This window comes from Xenopus laevis, chromosome 1L (assembly GCF_017654675.1).
Source record: "Xenopus laevis strain J_2021 chromosome 1L, Xenopus_laevis_v10.1, whole genome shotgun sequence".
Classification (NCBI taxonomy): Eukaryota; Metazoa; Chordata; class Amphibia; order Anura; family Pipidae; genus Xenopus; species Xenopus laevis.
In genome coordinates, this window is record NC_054371.1 from 115,509,298 (window position 1) to 115,536,976 (window position 27,679).

The 27,679-nt window shown below is 42.5% G+C and overlaps 1 protein-coding gene across 2 annotated transcripts in view; it reads left to right on the top strand.

Moving 5' to 3' along the window:
• Nucleotides 1–27,679, top strand: part of LOC108713230 (kelch-like ECH-associated protein 1A) — a 76,967-nt gene that overhangs the window by 15,450 nt on the left and 33,838 nt on the right. Inside the window, exon 1 of one of the 2 annotated variants that reach the window (XM_018256125.2) lies at nt 20,240–20,400. The exons of the other annotated variant lie outside the window; for it this stretch is intronic. The gene's annotated coding sequence lies outside the window, so the exon portion shown is untranslated. Of the gene's footprint in view, nt 1–20,239; nt 20,401–27,679 lie in introns of those variants that run through there. 2 annotated transcript variants of the gene reach the window in all.

Genomic DNA, 27,679 nt, shown 5'->3' on the forward strand with positions numbered 1-27,679 from the left:
AAAACATACTTAAGCTGCAAAAACACATCCGAGAATTTGCTACAATATTAGGAGAGGCAAAATCGACAGTTTGGTACATCCTGAGAAAGAAAGAAAGCAAGCAAGCACTGGTGAACTCAGCCACCGAAGACAACAGTGGTGGATGATCGCAGAATCATTTCCATGGTGAAGAGAAACCCCTTCACAACAGCCAAACAAGTGAACAACACTCTCCAGTAAGTAGGCATATCGATATCCGAGTCTACCATAAAGAGAAGACTGCATGAAAGTAAATACAGAGGGTGCACTGCAAGCTGCAAGTCACTCATAAGCATCAAGAATAGAAAGGCTAGATTGGACTTTGCTAAAAAAAAATCTAAAACAGCCAACACAGTTCTGGAAAACATTCTTTGGACAGATGAAACCAACATCAACCTCTACCAGAACGATGGCAAGAAAAAAGTATGGAGAAGGTGTGAAACAGCTCATGATCCAAAGCATACCACATCATCTGTAAAACATGGCGGAGGCAGTGTGATGGCTTGGGCGTTCATGGCTGCCAGTGGCACTGGGACACTAGTGTTTATCCATGATGTGACACAGGACAGAAGCAGTGAATGAATTCTGAGGTGTTCAGAGACATACTGCCTTCTCAAATCCAGCTAAATGCAGTCAAATTGTTTGGGAGGCGTTTCATAATACAGATGGACAATGACCCAAAACATACAGCCAAAGCAACCCAGGAGTTTATTAAAGCAAAGAAATGGAATATTCTTGAATGGCCAAGTCAGTCACCTTATCTGAACCCAATTGAGCATGTATTTCACACAGACTAAACTTCGGACAGAAAGGCCCACAAACAAACAGCAACTGAAAGCCACTGCAGTAAAGGCCTGGCAGAGCATTAAAAAGGAGGAAACCTACTCCGACAAAATGCAAATTTTGGCTGCATACAGAAAGCAGGAATCATTTACTTGTCAACAGTCACGGCTCCTCATCTTTCAAGACTTCTCGGCCTTGGTGGCAGCAAGGCGGAGGGCCTTTGTTCCAGTATGCAAAATGCTTTCTAAGTCCGGCCATAAGTTTTCTCTGCTTTATCCGGCTAAGCTAAGGGTGATGGAAGAGGGTAAACCACGTTTCTTTGAGAGACCGGAAGATGTTATTAGCCATTTTGCTTTACAATAATGCTGGCTAAGCTGTTTCAGAATCATCCCAGCCGTTGGTTTCTTCTGCTGAAGTCCAATGTCTAGAAACCCGATTTCAGAGATGTGATTGCAACATTTTCGAATAGGGGACCCATTTGATTTGAATTGGTTTGACTTTATGTACAAATCAAGGTTTTGGATTTATGAGTATTTTGGTTTGTCTTTGTTTATGTTCAGTTGTATACCAGTTATGATTTTAGGAAAAAAGAAAATGCACCTTTTAGTTGAATGTCACATGCCGGGCCCCCCCGAAGCTCCCATATTTTTTAGCGAGGCCCCCAGCTTTCTGGGACAGGGGTACTCACTTCTATATATCAATACATGTGCACCTTGCTGTGCTACTTTTTTTATTGGGTCTAATGTCACAACCCCATGGTAACAGCCCCCCAGGGAGAATTACTCAGTCTGTCACTCCTAGGGCCACTCTCAAGGTCTTCTCCTGCAATGTAAAAGGGCTCAATTCTCCCCTGAAACGGGAAAAAGTTCTTCAATACCTTAAATCTTTCCATGCGCATATTATTTGTTTACAAGAAACACACTGGTCCACTCTAGAACCCTCTACCCTTAAGGCCACTTGGATAGGAGATTGTATTGCTGCTTCTTATGACAAGAAAAAAAGGGGAGTAGCTGTACTTTTAAATAAATCACTAAATTACAACGTATTAAGGGTCAGATCTGATGAAGCGGGCAGATATATATTCATTGATCTGCTTATTGATCAATTAAAATATACTGTTGTGAACGTATATGGGCCTAATGAGAATTCTACAACTTTCTATACGGAGCTTATTGCTTCTCTTGCAGCATGGGGCCCTTCCACGCTCATAGTGGCGGGTGACATGAATGCAGTGTGGGACCCAATCCTTGATCGTACAGTCCCATTGGCCAATTCTCCTCCGGGGAGCGATTCGGATCTGGCTCGTTTTGGTAACTATTTTGGACTCATAGACAGCTGGCGTCTTTTAAATCCAGACGGCAGAGATTTTACATTTTACTCCAACCCGCATAGATCATTCTCCCGTATAGACTATATCATGCTTTCGCAAACTTTAGTTGACATGTTGAGGACTGCTAAAATATATAATATTTCCATTTCTGACCATGCGTTGATCTCTGTGGTCTTGGACCTTCGCTCAACTCAGCCTAAGCCTAAACAATTGTCTTTTCCTGCCCATCTAGCTAACTCAGAGGATTTTCGTTTATACCTGCATAATAAATGGGCTGATTATGTGGACGATAACCTGGAACATCTAGACAATATTACATTATTTTGGGCAGCTTCTAAAGCGGTTATGAGAGGACATGTCCTCTCTTACACAGGTAGATTGAACAAACAATTTAGAGAAAAATATGCTGTATTAAACAATACTCTTACTCTCACTTATCGTAGGTATCTTACCACAGCCATGGAATCGGATCGTAGAGCTTATGTTACAGCCAAACAAGATTTAGATACCTTGCTTTCTGACAGGGCCACGAGAAATATAGAATACCGGAGGAATAAATACTATAGATGGGGAAATAAATCCGGTCGCCTATTAGCTCACCTGGTACGCAAGGCGAAAGGCACAACTTTTATCCCTACGATTAGCTCAGGGGGGGGAACGAAACATACTACAGCAGAGATCCTACAGGAGTTTCATTCGTACTATCGGACTCTTTATCAGGCGCCCACAGATGTATTGCAAGAGGGTGTGGAGTATCTTCGCTCAGCAAACATGCCTAAATTGTCACAAGCCCATAGAGATATACTTAATGCCCCTTTATCTGAACAGGAGATAAGTGATACAATTAAGTCGCTTGCGGGGAACAAGGCTCCAGGTCTTGATGGGTTCTCAAGCGAATACTATAAAATCCTCAGAGAATCATTCACCCCCATTCTCCACTCTCTGTATCAACATATCCTGCAATCTGGTGAAGCTGGACACGGATTCGGTGATGCTAAAATTATATTGATCCTTAAAAAGGACAGGCAACCGGATCGAGTGGAATCATATCGGCCTATATCACTGCTTAATCATGACTACAAAATATTTACTAAATTGTTGGCTTGCCGATTGCAGAATATCCTACCTGACCTTATAATACCAGAACAACTCGGCTTCACGCGCAATAGGCAATCTGTGAAAGCAATACGCTCCGCTATTGCAGCTGTACTCACTGAGTCCCAGAAGCAAAACTCACAAACACTTTTGCTTAACCTGGATGCCGATAAGGCGTTTGATAGGGTGTTTCATTCACATTTGATTAGATTAGATAAATTCAGGCATTTTGGACCCCTCTTTATTAAAGCCATTTCGTTGTTATACCGCCCCTCTCAGGCTATTCTTTATGTTAATGGGTGTCTCTCCTCTCCGCTTGCTCTCGCAAGAGGTACCAGACAGGGCTGTCCGCTCTCCCCATTACTATTTAATCTCGCGCTGGATCCCTTCTTGCGGATACTGCTTACTTCCCCAGCACTCCAGGGGGTACAGATTGGTACACAGCAACTTAAACTGAATGCCTTTGCGGATGATATATTGATATTCATGACCAACCCGTTAGTGGCTATTCCTCACCTTATATCTAGTATTGAAACCTTTGGGAGGGTAGCGGGATTTCAGGTGAACCTGGCTAAAACGGTAGCTATGCCCCTCAATCCCCTTCTGAAAAAAACCTGGCAAGGCCATTTTCCGTTTAAGTGGGCCACTGAGGCAATACAATTTCTGGGCGTTTTGATCCCCCCACAAATCCACACACTGTATACTCTAAATATCTCCCCCCTGATTACCAAACTGACCCATGAACTTACTGCATGGTCTAAATTACCAGTGAATTATCTAGGAAAATGTCATTTAATTAAGATGATATGGTTCCCTCGCTTGTTATATTATTTGCAAATGCTCCCACTATTTCTTACCCGTAAAGATCTGACTAGGTTGAACACAGCACTTAGTCACTTTATCTGGGGTGGTAAACATTCTCGGATCAGTAGAAATAAACTCCAGCAGCTCAAGTCCCAAGGTGGGATAAATCTCCCAGATATTCAGACATATAATTTGGCTTGCAATTTACGTTATGCGGCAGACTGGGTTAATAATAGAGAGTTTTGTGCACTGCCTTCTTTAGAACAGGCTTTCCTACCAAATATCTCTCTGGCCTCTCTTCTGCATTTAAGGGAGGCACAAATACCACAGTTAATTAAGGATAATCCACTGATATATACCACAATTAGAGCCTGGCGGGCAGCACGTCATAGATTGTCTATTTCTCCCTATTTGTCCCCTTTCCTACCTTTTCTAGGCAATCCACAATTTTTGAATAATTACAATGGACTCCCATTTCAAGTTTGGGCAGTACAGGGGCTCACGCAAATCAGACAAAGCAGGCACTGAAAGTGGGAAGGAGGGTGGCGTCCGGAAGGTCATCAAAAGCGGTGGAGCCAGAAGTTAAGTTAAAACAAATGAACTTTAATGAAATCCTTAAAATCGACAGTACAAGCAGGCAGGGTGAGTGTAGCTTGACGCGTTTCGTGACCAATATGTCACTTCATCAGAAGCTCAAGCACCTCCCCGTGAAACAACAACTTTATAGACAACACCAATAAAGGAATGAATTAACCAATTAAAAGATCACGTTATTGCATATAAGCCATGTATTATATATATATATGTTGTATTAAAAGTATATAACAATCATAGTAATGATAATGGTAATAATAATTATTAATTAATTGTGGGGAATGGTCCAGACATTAGAGTTTTGTTTGGCCAATAGAATCAATATGGGTGTGAAAAATGATATACTGAACTCAAATCCAAATTAGTACTGGAAGATTAGGTCCTGAACCATAAATTAATTAATTGTAAATTAAATTAAATTAGATCAAATCAATTTAAATCAATGCAGTTCATACAGGCCCTCCAAATCTAATAGTAATGATCATAATGATAATAATATAATAGTAATAAGTGCAAAAAGAGAGACATTAGCCGAATCTATGTTATATAATAAATAGGATCCTCAAAAAAGATAACAAAGTATACGTATTTGAAAATGTTGCAACTCCCAAGGAAATGTAGATGTCTTATCAGTTGCTGATAACAAAATAGATACAAATATGAAAACCTAAGCAATTGAGCTAAAAATAAGGAACAAAAACGCAACAAAAGAAAAAAGCCAAGAAACAGATATGAACCACCAATGTAACATATATATAGAAGACTAGTAGCTATTACGGCAGGATGTTCTTGATAACGCATAAAAAGATCAACACGAGCACAATTGAGTAAGGAACTCGAACAAAAATGTTTAGCCAAAAGTGACAATGATAGTCATGATGGTAATTAATTAGAAAAATAAATAAATAATTTGGGCAAATAGCTTAGTCCACAAAACAATTTAGTTCCCATTCTCTATTTAATCCTTTTGGTGCAACCGTGCATAATTTATAGATCCAGAAGGCCTCCTTCCTCAGAAGTGAGGTCTCCGTTTCTCCCTTACGGACCCCCGGAACAACTCTATCTATAACCTGAAAATGAAGGCATAAATTGCCATTATGATGTTCCAATAGGTGTTTAGCAACTGCAGAACTGTGATCACGACGTGATACACAACCCAAATGTTCAGAAATACGTTTCCGAATGGGTCTTATGGTTTTTCCTATATACTGCAAGCCACACTGACACGTAATGAGATAGATAACATTTTTGGTTCCACAATTTGCATAGAAATCTATTTTGAATCTGCGGGGGCCATTGTTACCTACAAAATCCTTAGATGTCTTCATATATGTACAAGCACCACAGCGAGTAACCCCACACCTGTAACAGCCCTTGACATCTAACCAGTGTGTGGGTTTCTGTAACCTTGGATCTACAAATAAACTGGGAGATAAAATAGAACCCAAACTGGAGCCTCTCTTATATGTGAATTGTGGCCGTGAAGGTAAAATATCCTTAAGATTGGGGTCCAATTTCAAAATTTTCCAATGTTTTTCAATTGTTCTGCGGACAAATGAACTATCATGTGAGTAGGAGGTAATTAAGCGAGGGAAACTATCAATTTCGCCTGATGCCTCATCTGGAGGTCTTTCAGGTCTCTGTTTTCTTCGAAAATGTCTATTGGATCTTGTTGTGTTATTTATAGTCAGAAGATCCTCGCGGCTTGTACCCACGGCCCTGTCATAAGCTCTCTTGATATCCCAAAAGGGGTAACCCCTCTGGACGAAACGATCCCACAGGAGCAAATCAGACATTTTATGCGGACTCCATTGATTCCGTATTCATTAGCAGAACTTAGAGACCGATATCCCTTGGTGGCCTGGGACTTTTTCTCTTACTTACAAGCTAGACACTATGCACAGGTAGTGAGTCGTGCCATTCCAATCCAGGAAGTCGACAATGCAATTGATAATATATTTCGGTCTGCTACGATACGACCTTCTATCTCTCTGCTGTATGGAACTTTAAAAGCTCCATTGTCAGACAGGGACTTTGAGAGGGGTGTAGGAAAATGGTTACAACAAATCCCTGACCTTACGCGAGATAAACTATTTACCTTGCATGTCAAATCTCTGTCAGTGCTTAATTCAAGTCATTTCCATGTAATGTTTTTGAATATATTACATAGAGGGTATTTTTCCCCTGAGTTGCGAAAACGAGTGGGTTGGTCTGAGTCAGATGCCTGTCCAAAGTGCCAGGCCCCGAAAGCGGACATTTATCATTGCCTCTGGTCCTGTCCTCGGATTACACAATTTTGGAATGAAGTTATCCGTTATTGTAAACTAACACTGCATATCAATATAAGTCTTACTCCACTTTGGGCTATCTTTGGCGATACAACAAAAGTTTTAAAGATAGATAAGAAACTAGCAAACATTGTTTCGGCAGTTAGCAGAAAAGCCATATTACACTGTTGGATCTCCAACCTGCCCCCTTCATTGGACATGATGCTTGTGAAACTTGATTTTGCTTACCGTATGGACTGGCTGGAGGCCACTCTCAATAAGGAGGGTAGGGTGACAACCTTTTTTGCTACTTGGTCCAAATATGTATACACACTATCCCCTACCAGACAACTAGAAATCTCTTACGTGTTTCGGCTTACCACTTGGTATATGTCTGAGGAGCTAGCGGGGAGGGACCCTTTAAGGTCATTGCGACTATAAGGAAACACTTGGGTTGGCCCTGATAACCTTTTCCCTGACAGGCTGAGGTGAAATGATGGGGAGGGGGTTCGGGGAAGGCTCATATTGTACTTTATTCATTGTTAAGGGCAAGGGAGCAAATTCTGTATGTTCTTGTTTGTTGGGGTGGTCGAAAAAATGTGTGCAGACCACCCCCTACCTTTTTGCCCTGCCCTACTTCAGAGGGCGTTGGCATGTTTCATTGTGATATTCTGTAATGTTTGTTTGGTGCAAATAAAGACATTTATACAAAAAGGAGGAAACCCAGAATCTGGTGATGACCATAAGTTCAAGACTTCAGGCTGTCATTACCAGCAAAGGGTTTTCAATCAAGTATTAGAAACAAATATTTTATTTTCAGCTTTTCAGTTTGTCCAATTACTTTTGAGCCCCTGAAATAAAGTGATTGTGTTAAAAAAGGCTTTAGTTCCTCACATTTTTATGCAATCTTTTTGTTCAATCACTAAATTAAAGCTGAAAGTCTGCAGTTCAACTGCATCTGAGTTGTTTTATTTAAAATTCATTGCGGTAATGAACAGAAACAAAAATTAGAAAAAAAGTTGCCTCTGTCCAAATATTTATGGTCCTAACTGTATTGGTTTTATGACCAATCCTGTGCAGTTAAGATGAATTACTGGCACTTAGTTTGTTTGATTAGATGTGTCAGTATGAATTGTAGTGTTCTTTCACACTGAGGAGACCTGCCAGAGTTTCACACATCCAATGTAATTACATGCTATCCTTAGTAGGGACCAGACTTGTTAAACAATCATCATCACCAAGACACGAAAGTGTTTTGTATGCATTTAAATATAATATACTGGTACTGGGCAGTGGCAAACATGTTATGTTTTCTTCAGAAACACTACAAGCTGACTTCTACAAGCAAGTAACAGGTAAACTTTGGATAATACAGTTTACTTTTCACACAGGAGGAAGATAACCAGGGGTCAAATGACATTCATGGCCCTCTACAGAGGTAGAATTATTATTTGCATATGAAATAGCCTCTGTGATAACAAGAAATAGTTTATACTAGATACTGGGTGAGCAGAAGTAACATTAAAATGTATGTATAATAATTTAAATGCTTTTGCTATGCCAGTCCTTCAAAACAAAATGTGTCAAAACCTTTGTATTATTTGCATAGTTTTATATTTTATTGTTTCTATCATACCTGGGTACCTGTCCTAGTTTGGATTATTTGTTTATAATTCTTGTGTACTGTGCAGACTCCTTGTTGCCTTAAGGCATTATCTTCACATTATCTTCTTGTGCTTTCAGTAATAGGGTAATGACACATGGGGCATTTATCACCTGTGCAAAATTAACCCTCAATTTACCTTTATATTGAAAATAAATATGCCTTATCCTGGCCAGTTGAATGATGTACTTGTGCAAAAATGCAGAAAGAAGCATTTCGCAGGATAAGGCAATCTCAAATCTTCAAAAAAAAGTTTTTATTATTTGTTGCCCGTAGGAGAGGTGATTTCAAAAGGGCAGGAAAATACCTCATAAGCCATTTCCCTTCATTGTAAAATGTAAGTTTAAGGGTGGTGGAAGCCCATGTTTTCAACACTGTATTATTAGCTCTGTCTGTTATTAACTATAAATTATGATTTTAGATGCCCACAGAAGACCTTAATAATTTTGAGATACAGGCAGGCGGGTACATTTCACAAGTTATAAGCAGGGTTAAAATGAATTCTCCAAAAGTATAAACATCATGCTTACCCAGATCTGATATATTTTGCATGTACTGTACATTATATGGATAAAATGGAATCTATGGGAGACAGCCTTTCCGTATTTTGGAGCTTTCTGGATAGCGGGTTTTCTGGATAATGGATCCCATACCTGTACTTACCATTTTTAATCGTAGAACTTGTCTTAAAGGGGACCTGTTATCCAGACATAAAAATCTGTATCATCAAATTAAACATGAAATCCAAATTCTTTTTTATTAAAACACCCATACCTGTTATAAGCTTGTTTAAAAGTCTTAGTTATCATATAACTACTGTATATATCACAGATATTACTTATATATAACCAGTGTCGGACTGGCCCGGCGGGAAACCGGGAAAAAACCCGGTGGGCCCCGACCCTTAATGGGCCCCCACCGGGCCAGACCCCTCTCCCAACAAGTTTGTTTGAAAAAAAAAAAAGATTTCTATAAGCGCCGCGCTGCTCCATCTGCGCATGCGCGCAGCGGCATTCATACAGATCCCTGAGCGGCGCCTTTCAAGCAGGAGCGTCGAGCCGCGCCGTCACGCAGGCGCGCAGTGCGCATCACAGTAGGGGGGTGGGGGGTCAGGGGGTCAGGGGGCCCTGGACAGTAGTCCCGGTGGGCCCCGGGCCCCCCAGTCCGACCCTGTATATAACTATATATTACTTTCACTTTCCATTGAGCACTTATGGATGTCACTGCACTCACCACATTTCCCTTCCCTTCTCACCTTCTAATTTAGCCAGTGCCTGGGCATAGGCATCAGGTCTCCCATTCTGGCACATAAACACGATTGCCTTTATAACAGTAATCATAAAATTGCATCTGACTTGCTTGCTTGTGAATTACAAAACTAAAAACAAGATTTAAATGATTTTTATAGCTTAATTGAAATTTATATTGCTTGTCTAGTAATCATAAATGTTATATTTAGGTGACAAGTGCCCTTTAAGACCAATTTACACAGAGCATAGCTGTACAGAACATTTTGATAGGTTCTGCCTGTTTTTCTGCCTGAAATTTAGGAGTGACCAACAGAACTTTTGGCAAGTAAAGTCTGCAATAAGGGTGCTTGAGAGCAAAGTTCTAATTGGTTGTATATGGGTTACTGCACTTGGGCAATTTAGCACCTATGTTAGTAAATCAGCCCATTGTTTCTATTCATTTGCAAAGTTGCAGGGTTCATATCCCAGCAATGTGCAAGGGGCATAGTGACAGGAACGTTTCTGTGTCCCCTGCCTAGGGAATGTGCTTTCAGTTGCAAACTAGGATAATACACTTATAAATAAAGGAAAGAAAATGAATTCAACTCTCAACACCTCATGTTACATTTCAGACTATAGAAACCACACTACATGCAGTTGGTCAGCCAAATTGCTGTGTGGATTATAGAAAAGAGGATGTTGAAAGTTTATAAATAGGTCACAAGAATTAGCCATCTTTAACCCATTCGTATACACTTCTGCATTCATTTTCCCATTTAGTTATTTATTTAGTCCTATATGGCTAAATAACCAAATGGTTAGTTGCTGCTTTCAAATGTAAAAGTGATCACACACACACACACACACACTAGTTCCTACTCTGTGCAATTGCAGAGCACAGAACTTAGCAGTGGAATGGAACCCTGTATTTAATGCCTGCAGCATCTTCTATTGGTGTATCATGAATGATGTACAAGTAAAGGAGCATGCATGTGAATGCCAGTGGCGTAACTAGAGTGAGCCTGGCCCCTCTTGCAAAAAAAAATCTTCAGAGGGGACCAGAGCACTCCGATCCCCATCCACCCACTTCATGCCTCTACCCTCTTCCCACCCTGACTCTTCCCACTCTCCACTCTGACTCCACCCACTCCCACCCTACTCTGCCCACTCTCCGCCCCATGGCGGCTTGTGCTCTGCTTCTCTGCCGCATGTAAGAGAGCGGCTGGGGAAGGGGGGGTTCTTGTTAGCTATGCCACTGGTGGATGCCCATGAGCCATCCAAATGCATGCCCTTTATATGTCTGGCACAGGTTTAATTTGTGTGGCACAACTTTTTGCACCTCATCAGTGCCAGACAAGTTGCACAGTGGGCAAGAACATGCTGCCTGTAAATAATATATGTCTTTTTCCTGCTTATGTAGAGATCCATAGGATTAATATCCCCAATATCTTTAAATCCCTTAAATCCCACTTCCTCACTTACTTATTTACTGGGCAGATGCCCATGTATCTAATTTTGCTTATTAGCATATTTATTTCAGAAGCCATTAAGCTTATGACCACTTCCTGTCACACTTTAATATAGTGTTGAGCAAGGGGGGGTTCTTTCTCTTTGGCCTTCAGTTGCTGTCCCAACTAGTATTACTGGGTGCCTGGGATCAACAAGGCCCAGTCAAGTGTTCTGCCCTAGAGGGACCCTACTTCTAGTGAGGTTGGGGAGCAGGGACCCTGCGAACGAGGCTTTAGTCAGTGACAGGTTATTTCAGGTTATTTAATGTAATAGCACTTACTAGAAAACCGATCAGGAGCATAAACACAGGGACACCGCTTCTTCAGGCAAAAACACAGGTTTATTCACAAGACTTTTTCTAACATAAAGTCACAGGAACACAATTCATCAGTATTTGAACACCACGCATTCAATCTTTTCCCCTCTTTTGGGGTTCTCACTGATAGGGAATAATCCAAAGACCGGAGATCACCGAGGTAAAAGGAATAATCCAAGTTTATTATTTATATAATAAACATACACGAGCTCCGTGGGTTCTGATACACAAGTAGGTCAGAACTGAGAAACAAAAGATTGACCACACATTATATACCCTTCAGGAGAGGAACTTCAATGGGAAAAGGCCCCTCTAGGGAGAAAAGGGAGTATTGCCAAGTATCTATCATAGTGTCTCGGTGTACAATTATCTAGTGTTAGCTAGCTATGTGAACGAGAAGGGAGTAACATGGTGGGAGAGCTTCAAGGCCAGGGCACCTGCTAGAAGCAAAAGGATAACATAACATACTACTGATAAGGACCTTCCCAGATGGCACACTGTCTCCTGGGTAGTCTTGAAACAGTTCATAGAAGGGCCCCATGGGCACTTTGAAACTGCTCAGTCTACCTTGGAGGGGGGCTTAGGAATGCGAGGGGCCATCTAGGGCCTGCAAGACTTTTCCTTCCACAATCCCCCGTTTTGTCAGTTCTTCTGACAACCATAATACAAAACAAACAATTAAACATAGCATACCTTATAAATGCAATGCATACAACCTATATGAGAATACATCTGGTATATAATGTTCATACACTGTGGTGGTTCATTGAAGTCAATTTTTAGACTTTTAGTGTTCTTAGGATAGAACAGAACAGGTTTAGAAGAGCTTGCCTTTAGAAAAGAGTGAGACAATAAGGAGGTACAGCAAGAACAACAGCAACAAATGGTGTTAGGTAGACAATAGATGACTAGGAGGATGACACCAACACAAACGAGGACATACAGAATGGTATGGAAAATCTTAGCACTGATATCGTGGAACCATGTGGATGGGTCCAACCAGGGGAAGATGGATTGTTCCTTGTGATTGGTTAAAAAGGTGTCCTTCCTCTGCTAAACCTTTACCAGGTGCTTGTCATCAATGTAATTACAACTGTACCTAACCCTCCTTGACTAGCTGGAAGATAATCTAACACTAAACAATGCGGCAGAACTTCCTTCTTCAATTGTTGGAGTTCATGACTTACTATCTTCAAACTGTTGTCATATTCATTAGTAATGTTATCAAGTAACAACATACTAGACATAAGGCTAAAGGCTTTCTTAAATGCAACATCTATTTACCTCAGGGGAAGTTAAAGAGAGCTCTTGCCTTACCTTTAAAGATGCACGCTTCATTAGGAAGTGTGCTGGAATCTGAGCTATCTTAATATCTTTAGCTTCCATATACCAGGTGGGATGAAGCAATTTAGCAATCATACATACACCATGGGAGCCTTTTGGTAGCCACGGATAGGCACATTCACCACAAACAAAGTAATAAGCGGAACTGTTGATACAAAGGCCATCAGAACATAAGTGTACCAACTTACCAATATCCTTGGGCGACACCGTTTTATGAAACTGGAGAAGTGTCAAATTACCCCAAGGCCTGTTAACTATATCCTGACAGGATAGAGATTCTGCTACGTATGTTATACTGCGAGCTGACAAAGGATAATGTGTACATATCCATCAATCAGTAATAGTGTGGATGCTGTTATAACATACATTTTAACAAAAGCATTATCATTAGGCTCAAACAGTTATGCATATAAGTCTCTTTTGACAACCTCAACCTGATCGGTTGACGACATATTAGCCTCCGAAGTTGGTGAGGCTGCTGTTTGTTTACTTGTGAGTTGTCGTTGCCTGCAGGCTTTATGAGTGCTATCGTCAGCACAGCAACGAAGATAATGATGTGCAGTACGGAGACACAGATGATAAGTCTTTTATCTGGCTTTGGGCCAAAGCATCTGGCACACAGAGACATGATGGTGCTGCTGAGGATCTTCACCCGATGGGGACCTACGTCTTTTGCACTGCACGTTAGGGTCCCTGGGACTTAGGTGGTGGAGGGAAAGAGGCGTTATTATGTCCTACAATTCCCCCCCACTTACACCGCAGGTGGAAGTTGAGATGTCGGTTTCCCTTCAACCTTTACAGCTGTTTCTGTGACTAGGAGTACCTGGAATGGTCATTTTCAGCGAGGTTGAAGATCTTTGGCACTGTGTCTCCTTATGAGGATCCAATCTCCTGGAATGAGAGCATGTGGTTCCAGAACATCCGCTGGATCTGGTAATGAAGAATAAACTCGAGAACACAATTTGGTCAGTTCCTTATGTAACTGAGAAACATATTCAGTCATTCTTCCATAGTTCATGCAAAGAAGATGAGTAGAAGGAAAGTACTGAGCCAAGCGTGCTTGTCTCCAAAACAATATTTCATATGGGGAGAGTTTACTTAGCCTTTGGGGAGTGTGCATGACAGACATAAGCACTATATCAAGGGCATCTGGCCACACAAGTTTAGTCTCTGCACATACTTTACTTAGCCTGCTTTTAATAACACCCTTTAGACTTTCCCACTAGCTTGGGGATGAAATGGTGTGTAACATTTGATGAATCCCAATGTCTTTGTGCAGATTAATTACATTACCTGTCCCGTGAAACGTGTACCTTGATCAGAGGATAATACCTCAGGCAGTCCATAACTGCCAACAATCTCTACAATTAACTCATTAGCTATAGCTTCATCTGAAGCTTTTACAATGGACCCAGGGAATTGGTCAACACAAACAATTACATATTCATAGGTACAACATGTAGGTAACTGTAGGAAATCTATCTGCAATATCTGAAATTGTTACATTGGTTTAGGTCAGTGTTTGATAGGTGTTGGAATAGTCTTACCTAGATTATATTGCAAACAAATAAAACATAATTATACATACTTGGCTGCAATAGATGAGAACCCGGGGGCAAACCACATTCCTGACACTACATCACATATCCCCCATAAAAAGTGTGGGTGAGATCATGTGAGGCAGCAACCAAATATGGTAACAGAGCACGGGGTGCAACAGGGCAATCACCTAAATGCCAAACAAAAAAAAACATCAACATTCGGAGTATGTGTACATCTGGCTTTAAGCCAATGTTCCGTCTCCTCAGGTTCCATTTGGTCCTGAAGGGCTGATAATACAGCGCTAGAGGGAACAGGAAGAGAAGGTTCTTTTACAACACATGCTTTAAACATTTTATAACACAATGCTGCTTGCTTTGCAGCTACATCAGAATAGGCATTATCTTGTGCTACAGGGTCAGAGGACCCAGTTTGGGCTTAGTACTTAATGACTGCAACCTGTTTTGTTAGTCGGATTTGGCACTACCGGATGGGCTGCAATAACAACTTCATTAACTGCTCTGAGATCCTGAACAAACCGCCACTCATTCTTGCCGGGCTTTTTTTAATTGTCAAGATGGGCATATTTACAGGGCCAATCCTATGGTTGAACACTCCCTTATCAAGTAACCCTTGAATTACGGGGCAAATCCCCTATACCTTTGCCCTGGACAGTGGGTACTGTGAGATTTTGGGCGGGGGGGGGCCCTTTGGGTCTACTTGTATGGACACTGGTAGGATGGATGACATGAACCCAACATCTGTTGGTGAGAAAGCCCACAAATCACTTGAAACACATTGTAATTTAGGAGGTACAGAATCTTCCTCCTCAGAAATTTCCTTTAGTGACAGAAGATTAGTAGTATCTAGTGCATTGGTCATCTCAGACACTTATGGAGGCAGGACAGGCACAAATACTGCATCCGGATTACAGTATATGGTGCACACTGGTTTAGAAAGGATGTCCCTACCTATGAAACTGTCAGGGATGGAGGCACTTAAAAGAAAGGCAGCTTTTGTGGATACAGGACCAATGGACACTTGCGATGGGCTTGTTTCTGCCATAGGGAGAGGATTTCCTCCAACTCACACTGCCGTGACTACATTACCAGATAATGGCAGGTTTGAGTGAGTCTTTAAAACTGAGCGGGCAGCACCAGTATTCAGTAAACAAAGTTAGGGTCTTTTAATTAATAAACACTTCAATTAGGAGGTCTGGATGGTGATTAGAAGTGTTTGGAAATACTGGTAACGGGGCTGCATCGCACCTTCAAGCAGGATTTATGAGGGATGCATTGGAATGTGAAGGGGCTGCATCTCCTGCAGGGAAAGGGCTTTCTTTGGGGATATGCACTTATATGCATAATGCCCTTGATTATTACAATTAACACAAACAACTGTCTTTTTGTCACGGTTATCTGACCTGTTCTGCTGTCTGTTAGTTATTGTTTCTGGAGTTTTGGGAATTATCCTGGAAGTTGTTAGACTGTTGCTGAACGAGTAACACCTGCTGGGGCTTAAGAAAGGAGTTCTCAACTTGTGGCAACGGCAATTATCTTTTCTAACTTCTTATGCTTCCAGGCAAGACTATGTATGCTGAGGTTACTTTGAGGATCATTTAGTAGTCCTACCACAAAGGTAATAGCATACTGGACAGCAGACTCTTTGGCATCTTGGTTAAATTTGAAAACTATTTCCCAAGAAGCTTCTGAAAGAAAAAAAATTGGTGCTTACTGTACTTTTCAGAGCATGGAAACAGACTCCGACTTGGGCTGGGTCAACAGGGTTAGTATCTCAATACATTTTGTCTAACATTTGGTAATCCCCTGGACCACACACTTTGAGTACAAATAATATATTGGTCTAATTAGGCTTATGAGCACCATTGACACACAAGAGTTCCTGTGCAAATTTGTGTGGATTAGTATGGGGCTGTGGAACATCTTGAAAAATCCTTCTAAGATCTGTGTGTTTTTAGTTAGACGCACTTCTGCAGCGTCCCCCGTCGCCCCCCTTTTTCTCTACTTTGTATTGTACGGGCGGGGTAGAGCTTAGCTGTGGGGCTGGGGACAGCCTGCTTGTCTGTATCTGAGCTATAACTTTCAGAGAACTTATCTCTGAGCTGTTTGTCTTTTTGGTGTCAATTTTTTTCACTGTTCTCTATTATCTAACTTAACCCTTCTGCTATCAACTTTTCTTGTTCCTCTCTTTGCTTTCTAGCTTCCTTTGATTCTTAGGCACTTTCCTGACTTTCTAGGGCACATACTTGACCATTTACCTCTTTTGCTGCCTCTCTCTTGCTCTTAGCTATTACGGGAAAACAACCCATCATAGAGTGGGGAGGCTGACGGCTCTATGTATGCCTTATGAGTTACAACCACTCAAGTCTGTGGGGCTAAAGCTTCTGATATATCACTGCTGTGCTGCGTATGTACTTAAATGCTTGTACTCTTGTCTGGTGATCCCATGTATCGTTGGGAGGAATGGCAAATGACTTACTCTCTGTAAGTGTACTCCACTTAGGCAAGTAAGCCACTACATCTTTGCCATATTCAACAGCAATCACACTACCTGGTGAATGCTCTACAGTCACTCTGCCTAGCGACTGTCTTGCGCTCACTCTCCTTGGTGAACGCGCAGAGGTGATCAGCCTCTGTTCACAATCCTCCCCGCTAGGGCGAGATGCTCCTAACGGAGTCTTACACTCATTCTGGCCAAATGCCTTAGTGAGCCTATTTCATCTCAACTAAAAAAAAATGCCCTCTTCCCTCAAGTACGCATACTATCTTGGGGTATACTGGGGTCTGACCAGGTAAGTTAGTACAATTCTTATAAGCAGCAAGAGTATAGAAAAGTTAGAACTTTTTCACTTTGCAATTAGTCCCCAATCACATGCACATTCATACAGGACACATGGTTAAGACAAACATAGATACCTCGAGTGATCACCTTGGGTCAGGCTGCTTGCACAGCAACACCCTGTCCGTTTGGAACCGGAGAAGAAAGGAGACAGAACAAGGTATGCTTACCCTGTGTGGCCACTCCTGTCCCGTTAGTTCTCCGGGTCCTCACTGTGGATGGGTGAAGTCAGCGTCTTGAGCCTGCCCGCATTCTCCACCATTTGATAGGGAATAATCCAAAGACCGGAGATCACCGAGGTAAAAGGAATAATCCAAGTTTATTATTTATATAATAAACATACACGAGCTCCGTGGGTTCTGATACACAAGTAGGTCAGAACTGAGAAACAAAAGATTGACCACACATTATATACCCTTCAGGAGAGGAACTTCAATGGGAAAAGGCCCCTCTAGGGAGAAAAGGGAGTATTGCCAAGTATCTATCATAGTGTCTCGGTGTACAATTATCTAGTGTTAGCTAGCTATGTGAACGAGAAGGGAGTAACATAGTGGGAGAGCTTCAAGGCCAGGGCACCTGCTAGAAGCAAAAGGATAACATAACATACTACTGATAAGGACCTTCCCAGATGGCACACTGTCTCCTGGGTAGTCTTGAAACAGTTCATAGAAGGGCCCCATGGGCACTTTGAAACTGCTCAGTCTACCTTGGAGGGGGGCTTAGGAATGCGAGGGGCCATCTAGGGCCTGCAAGACTTTTCCTTCCACATCACCATACAGGATGGATTTCACACTACGGAATATTCTGAGCTTCTCACTAAGCCCTTCTGACTTTCCCCTCCAGGGACACAAATTCTCCAGCTTCTGCTCTGGCTCACCTACTGGCAGCACTTCAATCACTTTAGACTCAATCAGCTGGTCACGTCTCCCTCTGCTCCTTGCAGTGGCCGGCTGCACCCCAGCCCCTGTAGGAGTTCTTAACACAGACAGGTAACCTTCCTGTTCTGTGACCTTTCTAACCATTAACTATGATTAAATACTTTTCCACAGGACAACCTTCCTGGGGACCTGCCTGGGGTTATACCAGTGAGCAGCACAGAGCAATCTTATTCCGTCTTACTCCTTCTCGCGGCTGTGCATGCGCAGTAGAACGAAAAGCTGAACTTTAACTAAATAGTCAGCTACTTAGTTCAACTGCGCATGCGTCTGCTGCAGGAAATTTGAAGACAGAAGTAGACGGAAGTGGATTGCTCCGTGGTGCTCACTGGTATAACCCTAGGCAGGTGCAGTTTTCTGCTGATAGGAGCACCTGCCCGGGTGCTCCTAAGTGCTGAAAGCCTTTCCTTCTACTTTAACAATACGTTTATTTCTTTTAATCTAGAAGGTTGCAGCAGTACTCTTTATACTAGCAACCTACCCTAGCACCAGAACAGAGTAGGAGACACCTGACACTGATTGCCTCTGGAAAGAGAATAGAACAGAAAAAAGTGAAAAACATAAAAAAATTACATATATCAAGTAATCAATTTTTTATATGTAAAGCTAATAAAAGCAGTGTTTGTCTCTATTCTCTGCCCTGTTGGCTCAGACTGTTGATAAAATGTAAGACAAGGCAGTTGATTAACAGACCTATCTTTGCTGGGGAACTCAGACTTCTGCAACCTTGTTTTTTAAAAGTTAGGATGGCCCCCCACGTGCATGAGCATCTATAGGAACAATGGAATTCTACGAAAGAATGGTACATTATGAGTAATTAACAGAATTGATCTAATTTTTTTATACTTTGGATTTGTTTAGTAAACTAGTCCTTATATTTTATATTGTATTATGTTATAATGTACCCGTATGTACAAAGATTGAATTGTGGGGTATACGGGCATCACCAGGCCCTACTTAATTTACAATGAGCAAAACAGTTAGCTCTGTAGTCAATATGGCACCTGGGTGAGCTGCGTTTGTGCCAGATTTTTAAGCCGACACAAGTGCAGAACACAATTGAAAGTATTCTCAGTATGGCACTAGTGTTATTGACAAAGCCCCTTTGTCTGTATACACAGTGTCACTATACAGCAAATGTAATGTGGCAGCTTCACAGAACAGTAAACCGTAAGTCAGCCTCGCTGCAATGCTTAGTGTCAGCAGGGGGCAGTGCAGGGCACAATTTGAGGTATACTGAACTCCTCCTATTGACACAGGCATCACATAGGCCAAGGGTGCCTTAAAATGAGCGAACTTCTGCCTAAAAATGTTTGATCCACAGTATGTGCAGTGTGCAGTTTATACCTTATCTGATGGCACTGTAATGTTAGGCTGTACGCATTAGTATTAGTTTAGCTGTTATGTGCTGCCACCTAGTGAACCCTTTTAGGATAGCTGCCCACATGTTAATTAGACTCTTATCATTCAAGGTTAAAGGAATTGTTCAGTGTAAAAATAAAAACTGGGTAAATAGATAGGCTGTGCAAAATAAAAAATGTTTCTAATATAGTTAGTTAGCCAAAAATGTAATGTGTAAAGGCTGGAGTGATTTGATGTATAACATGTCAGTCACAACACTACTTCCTGCTTTTCAGCTCTCTTGGTTTACACTGACTGGTTACCCTTGTTACCAGGCAGGAGACTAGAGGGGGGCCACATGGGTCATAACTGTTGCTTTTGAATCTGAGCTGAATGCTGAGGATCAATTGCAAACTCACTGAACAGAAATGTACCATGTGGCCCCCCTTCAAGTCGCTGACTAGCTCAGAGTTATAGAGCTGAAAAGCAGAAAGTTGGATTGTGGCTGTTTTATTAGACATCTGTTCACTCCAGCCTTTATATATTACATTTTTGGCTAACTAACTATATTAGAAACATGTTTTATTTTGCACAGCCTATCTATTTACCCAGTTTTTATTTTCACACTGAACTGTTCCTTTAAGCCTTCCCACTAAAGTTCATAGGAAGTAGAGGAGAATCCATTTTGAGCACACACAGGCTGCTCACAAGCAGAGGGACAGACCTCCTTAGGATTTTTCGCTTTTACACAGGCCCCTGGTGACATAACCGTCTGTAAGTAAGATGATATGTTTCCTGTATGTTTTTACATGTGTGTTTATGCTGTACAGGTTGTGATGCAATGTTATTATGTTGTTTTACAGTTTTACAAAAAGAACTCGTATAAGGATAAAGCATTCAAGTTTATTCAACTCACAGAGCATTCTGAGTATTCTTTGCCGAGTCTTATGTGGAGTGTGTTAAGCTGGCTGGTTAACCTATATTACGCAAAGGCACAGTATAGTGTGGAAACAGTACATGCGGGTCTGCTTAAAAGCAATATGGCCAATCAAATTCTGGTACTATAGCTGAAACTGAATCTTTCAAAAACAGAACTCATTATATTTCCTCCAAGATCAGTGGCGTAACTACCGAGGAAGCAGGCCCGCAGTCACGTGGGGGCCCGGGGTACAGGTGGCCCGGCGGGGGCCTGCTTCCTCAGTAGTATGCACAACCTGCAGAAGCTGTTTCGGTGAATCCAGCGGTCTCTAGGACCGCTCCGCCGTCCTGTCTTCCATCGTGGCTCTGCCCCTCCCACTCCTCTCCTCCGTTCTCGCGCTGCTGCTGTCTCCTGTGTGAGTGTCCCAGGAGGATTATTGATACGAACATTCGCATGAGCAGCAGTTCCATATCCAGGAGTCGGACTGTCATGAACATGCTAAAATTTTAATTGTACAGTACGTGAGTGCTTAAATGTATACTGAACTTGCTAAAGAACCAGGGCCTCAAATTTCTAATGACTTTATTATCAAATGGGAATTGTTGACAGAAAGCAAAACATACAACAGTATGCATAAAATCATTCATCATAATGGTAATTTCCCCTTTATTGATGCTTTGTTCTACCCTACAGGATTCTTAGTTGTAGGTCAGAGGGAAGCAGATCATTTGTTTGCACATCATCCCATATAAAGGTGTAAACAGCAGACTATAGGGCTCATATACTGTACATCAATTTCCGATGCCGCTCTGTAATTGGGGCCATGTGGGAATTTGAGCCCACCATAATTGATGTGGTAAAAAAAGTGCACTTGAGATTTTCAGAATGAGGATGGGTCACTTCTGGTGCTCAGTCATAAAACAATGGGATTCTTCAGTGATTTCTAATATCCTTATTATTTACAGTAGGGGGTACATTATCCCTTATAATACATGAGTGATACTCAGAGTTCCCTGTATAACTCAGCCTGCAGCCTTGTGCCTTTATATGGTCACAGAACCCCTCAGTGACTTCTAATATCCTTATCATTTACAGTAGGGGGTACATTATCCCTTATAATACATGAGTGATACTCAGAGTTCCCTGTATAGCTCAGCCTGCAGCCTTGTGCCTTTACAGTATATGGTTACAGAACAACCCCTCAGTGACTTCTAATATCCCTATATTACAGTAACGCAACATTAGCACTATAGTGTAATTTTTAATTAATGGGATTAAATGCAATGTCTCAAATGACCCCGCCTCACAAAACACAAAAATCATCATGCCAGTAGCTTGCTATTAATCCCTCACCTCGGCACCTGTAGTACCCACATAGCTTGTTCCCGTAGCCATCCATTAGTTCTGGGGATATTATACATGAAATTCTCCCACTATTTTGTGCAGAGGGGGCCCTGAAATTGTTTTTTGCAGGGGGGCCCTAGCATCCGAAGTTACGCCACTGTCCAAGATCTTCCCCTGTCGCTCAGATATCACTCACAGTAACAACATCACCTTTCAATCCACCACACAGGCATGCTGCCTAGGAATTTTCTTATACTCACATCTGTCTTTTTAACTACACATCCAAACATTTGCAAAATCTTGTCTTATTCAGCTACGCAACTTTGCCCAAATACGACCATATCTCAGTTCAGAATCAACCAAAACACGTATTCATTCTCTTATCATCTCCCGCCTTGATTACTGCAACCTACTCCTCGCAGGTATTCCAACAAGTCACCTTTCACTACTCCAATCTGTTCTAAATGTGGCTTCTAGACTCATTCATCTATCTCACCGCTCAACATCAGCTGCTCCCATATGCATGTCCCTTCACTGGCTCCCAATCTCCTCTAGAATCAAATTCAGATTACTCTCACATTCAAGGCACTGAACAATGAAGCCCCTCCACAGGGTTGGACTGGAGTCCCCGGGCCCACCGGAGCTGCTGTCCCATGGCCCCATCCGCCCCTCCTGCAACGCTGGAGCGCATGCACACAATGTTTTTGACGCAACCTACTGACAAAGGAAGAAGCATATTTATTTGCAGTTCTGGGTACGGATCTGGGCCAGCGGGGCCCACAAGAGCCGGGGGCCCACCGGGTTTTTTACCGGTGTCCCGCAGGCCCAGTCTGACCCTGCCCCTCCATATATTTCATCTCTGATCTCAAAATACACTTCACACAACCTTCGCTCTGCTTCTGACCTTCCCTTCTTCTTTCATCACTTCAGCTCATTCTCGTCTACAAGAATTCTCTTGGCCTCTGCTTTTCTCTGGAACAATCTACCTCCTTCCATCCAAATGCTCCTTATAGACCCACCTGTTTAAAGAAGCCTATTCAATGTACCAATCAATCAATCATTGCTGTATCATAAATCAAAAAATTGTTTATAAAATCCCTATGTCTCAATTGTACCCTAAACTTTAGTTGTTAACACTCGCATGTAGGGCCCTCTAATCCCATTGTACTCTGTAAACCCTTATTTGTTATTCACCATTTATTCTCCATTTTTTATAAACTAAGGTCAAGCACTGCGTTACTTGTCAGAACTATATAAAATAAATAAATGATATGCTTTGTTGTTTGCCTTAAAGTATAGAGTACGTTCTTGAGTTACTTATAAAGGAGTTGTGCCTGCTGTGCACATACATCGTTTTAGAAAGTCAGTTTACGCCAGAGTTCTAGAAACTATTCAAGGAATTTTGCATAATACCTTCTGATTTCAGAAGGCTTCACTTTGCATATTTTTCTAGGGAAACAACTATGTAATTTTACCCGCCTGTCTGCTCCCTTGGAAATTACCTTTTTCACTTGTTTTGATAGGTAAAGAAGAACTAAACCTCCCCCTACCAACCCCCGCCCCTTAACTGCCTGCTATTGCCCCCTCCCCTTAACTGCCTGCTATTGCCCCCTCCCCTCTCCCTCCGCACACGGTGCATTAATCAAAATGGTGGGGCAATAGCAGGTAGTTAAGGGGGGCTTTTGGTACATACAGGGGTAGTTCTCCTTTCATTAAATGACAGATAAATTAGATGATGAGTAGATACATCTTAAGCACTTTTGTGCACTTTAATAATTGCTCTTGTATACTATTGATGGTTTCCAAATATTTACATTTCAGTTTGCAACCACATCTAGGGTTTCCACCCAGGCAGCATTTTACTGGCCTAGCCTGCCAAGGCTGTGGTCGATATTACTGTCAATGTAGAAGCCAGTAATTTGTAATGCCCTTAAAGGGGTGGTGCACCTTTAAGTGAACTTGGGGTGGCCCATTTATCAACGGTCGAATTTTGAATTCCTGTGAGTTTTTTTTAAAATCGAAAAAAATCGAATATAAATTCGAAATTCAACTGGGAGGTTATTTAAGGAAAAAATCGAATAACTAATATCACCAACCCGAAAATTCTAATTGAATTTGAATTGAATTTGACGAAACTCGAATCGAGGAAGGATAATAACATCTTCAAATTGGTCGCTGGACCTCTCCCATGGCTTATACATGAACTCGGCAGGTTTAAGGTGGCGAATAGTCAAATTCAAATTTTTCCCAGGGTATAGGTATGATGAATTTTGAAATTCAAATTGAGTTTGGGTAAATTACAATATGACTTTGAGAGTTTGGACCAAAAAAAAATAAAAAAATTCTAAAATTCGAATTTCCTATTCGACCCTTAATAAGTCTGCCCCTTAGTTTGTTATAGAATGGGCAATTCTAAGTGATTGTTCAATTGGTCTTCATTATTTATCTTTTATAGTTTTATGAAAGAGCAACAAGCTACCAGTGGGAAGCAAGCGCCAGGGTGGTCAGGGCTCGATTTCTAAAAGGTGTGCCCCTAGGCCACCGACCTCCCTGCTCACCCCCACCCGCTCGTCCCCCACTGCCAACCTGCGCATCCCTCCCCCGACCTGCTCATCTCCTTCGCAATTCTCCCACTTAGTACCAGGTTCGCAATGTGATGAGTGTTAAGGGGTTATGCTGTCACCTAGTGGCAGACCGTATATTAGCACAGGATGTGTTTTGTATTCCTAGCACAGGAAGTGATAAAGCTGTGACAGCCATGTTATGTATTTTGAGATCTGCACTGCAGCATGATTAAACAGCAGCTCTGAGTGGACCTGCACAGTCTCTGCATTATTGAACAGAACCACTGCAAACATGGTGTCAGAAGCTTGAACTACAGCACACCATCCACGCATCCAGCTGGAAAAGAAACTCTCAGCATACTAAGCATCGGTATTTAAGCAACCATGTACGCAAACATGATACCTCCACCAGCCGAGATGAAGATGTCCGGCGACTTGGCTACCAACTGGGAAACATTCAAAGCTGAATTTCAAGACTTTATGTTAGCTTCCGGACTGGACGAGAAATCGGAAGAGGTACAGGCAGTCACTCTGAGGCGTCTAATGGGTGGTGAGTGCAGACACATCTATCGCCATAATCTGCATCTGACAGAGGAACAGCAAAAGAGCGCCACTGCCATCTTGGACGCCCTTGAAGCACATTTCAAGCCGACAAAGAATGTAATCTTCGAGCGCTTTGTCTTCGGATCATGCAAGCAAGAGCAGGGTGAGACGATTGACTGTTTTGTAACCAGACTGAGGGAGAAAGCAGCAACATGTGATTATGGACAGTTAAAAGATGAACTTATCAGAGACAAGCTGGTGCTAGGTATTACTGATGAAAACACGTGCCATCGCTTGCTAAGAGAAAGGGAACTTAAGTTGGCGTCTGCCATTGATATTTGCCGAGCTGCACAGCAAACAGACTTGCGAATGAAAGTGCTGACACAGGCCAGAGCAGATGACAGTATTAATGCTACAGCTGCCCAAAAGCCAGCACTTCTAAGCACCATAAAGCCCAGCATAGCACGATATCCTAACTACTCCAGAAGCCCTGACAAGTGTAAGTATTGTGGCAGCACACACAACCGGGGGAGAGCGCAATGCCCAGCTTTTGGCAAGACTTGCCGACTTTGCGGCACCCTCAACCACTTTGCAGCAGTGTGCCTTAAAGCAAAACATGACCAGCGTCAGCTACATACAGTCGACGATCAAGTGGAGCTTGAATGGGAGGTGGACAAGGAGGGCAATGGACATATATACACCGCCAGTACTATGGGGCCACCGAGCTCCTGAGGAAAAAAGTGGTTTGTCAACCTTCAGCTCCATGGCATCCGACAACGTTGCCAGCTTGACTCAGGAGTAACATGCAACGTCATGAGCCTTCATGATAAACACAAGATAGCACCCAAGGTAAGACTAGTACCTAGCCAGACAAGACTCAAGCTGTATTCGGGGGAGGTGATGAAGTCATTGGGCCTTTTTCGTACGGAATGCTTCATAAAGGGTCTCCGCCACAGACTGGAATTCGAAATAGTCCAAGCAAGCCAGAACCCGCTCCTATCGGGCTCAACATGTGAACGTTTGGGTCTAATGCGCATTACTATTCCAGACGAACTCCACAATCTGGAAAGCCATACCACAGGGGTGCTAACTGAGCACCAGCTTACCAGCACATACCATGATGTGTACAATAGTCCGATAGAGTCTCTACCGGGGGAAGTGCACTTTGACCTAGATCGAACTGTCACACCAGTACAATGCTCGGCACGCAATGTTCCAGTCGCACTGAGGGAAGCTGTAAAAGCCCAGCTGGACAAACACATACAGGATGGGAACCTAGCCCCAGTGACTGAACCCACAGACTGGATAAGCAACATGGTTATAGTCAAAAAAGCTGACAAAATCAGAATCTGCATTGACCCAAGGGCGTTGAACAAAGCGCTGAAAAGGTCCCACTATATAATGCCAACACTTGAAGATGTCCTCTATAAACTGCCCAAAGCCCGTACTTTCTCATTGGTGGATGCCCGGGATGCATTCCTACAAATCAAATTGGACACTGAGAGCAGCTTTCTTACTACATTCTGGACACCCTGGGGGCGAATGCGCTGGCTCAAACTACCCTTCGGTGTGTCTGTAGCCCCAGAGGTGTATCAAAGAAAACAGCATGAACTACTAGCCGGCTTGCGAGGTGTGGAGCCAATTGCAGATGATATACTAATAGTGGGTTGTGGAGACTCACTAGAAGAGGCCACTCGCGACCACGATGCCAACATGATTTCCCTTATGAACCGCTGCAGAGAAGTGAAACTGAGACTGAGCATCAAGAAGCTACAGTTTAAACTGAATGAGGTCCGCTTCCACGGTCATATACTATCAGCAGAGGGGTTAAAGCCAGATCCTGAGAAGGTGAGGGCAATAAAAGACATGCCGGCTCCAACCGATTCAAAGGGAGTGCAAAGGTTCATCGGATTCGTCACCTACCTGTCAAAATTCATGCCCCGCCTCTCAGCAGTGTGCGAGCCCTTGCGCAGGCTCGTGGATAAAGAAATGCCATGGCACTGGCTGCCAAAGCACCAGGAAGCAGTTGATGAGGTCAAGCGACTAATTACCACAGCACTGGTACTAAGATACTATGACATTAACAAGCCCATTACAGTTCAAAGTGACTCCAGTCAGAATGGCCTCGGATGCTGCCTATTGCAAGATGGACAACCTGTAGCATTTGCTTCCAGAGCCCTCACTGCAACTGAGCAGAATTACGCTCAGATCGAGAAAGAATGCCTAAGCATTGTGTTTGCCTGCCACCGCTTCCACAGTTATTTGTACGGTCGGGGAAACATCACGGTTGAAACGGACCACAAACCGCTAGTCGCGATATTCAACAAACCTTTGATTAGTGCCCCAAAACGACTTCACAGCATGCTACTCTCGCTCCAAAACTATGCTCTGGAGGTAACCTATAAACCGGGCCCATATATGTATGTCAGTGATACACTGAGCAGAGCCACAGCACACCGGCACGAAGCGGACGCACCTCATGCCCAGCATTCAGTCTGCAGCATGTACTGTGAAGAGCTCGACATAGAGGGCATAAACCAGGCCGACTATTTAAATGTCACGCATCAGCGTCTGTCGCAGATCAGGGAGTCCTCTGAGCAAGATGAACACCTCAAGATCCTCAAATCAGTTGTGCTCAACGGATGGCCTGATTCAAGGGCAGAGACACCTGTGACTATTAGAG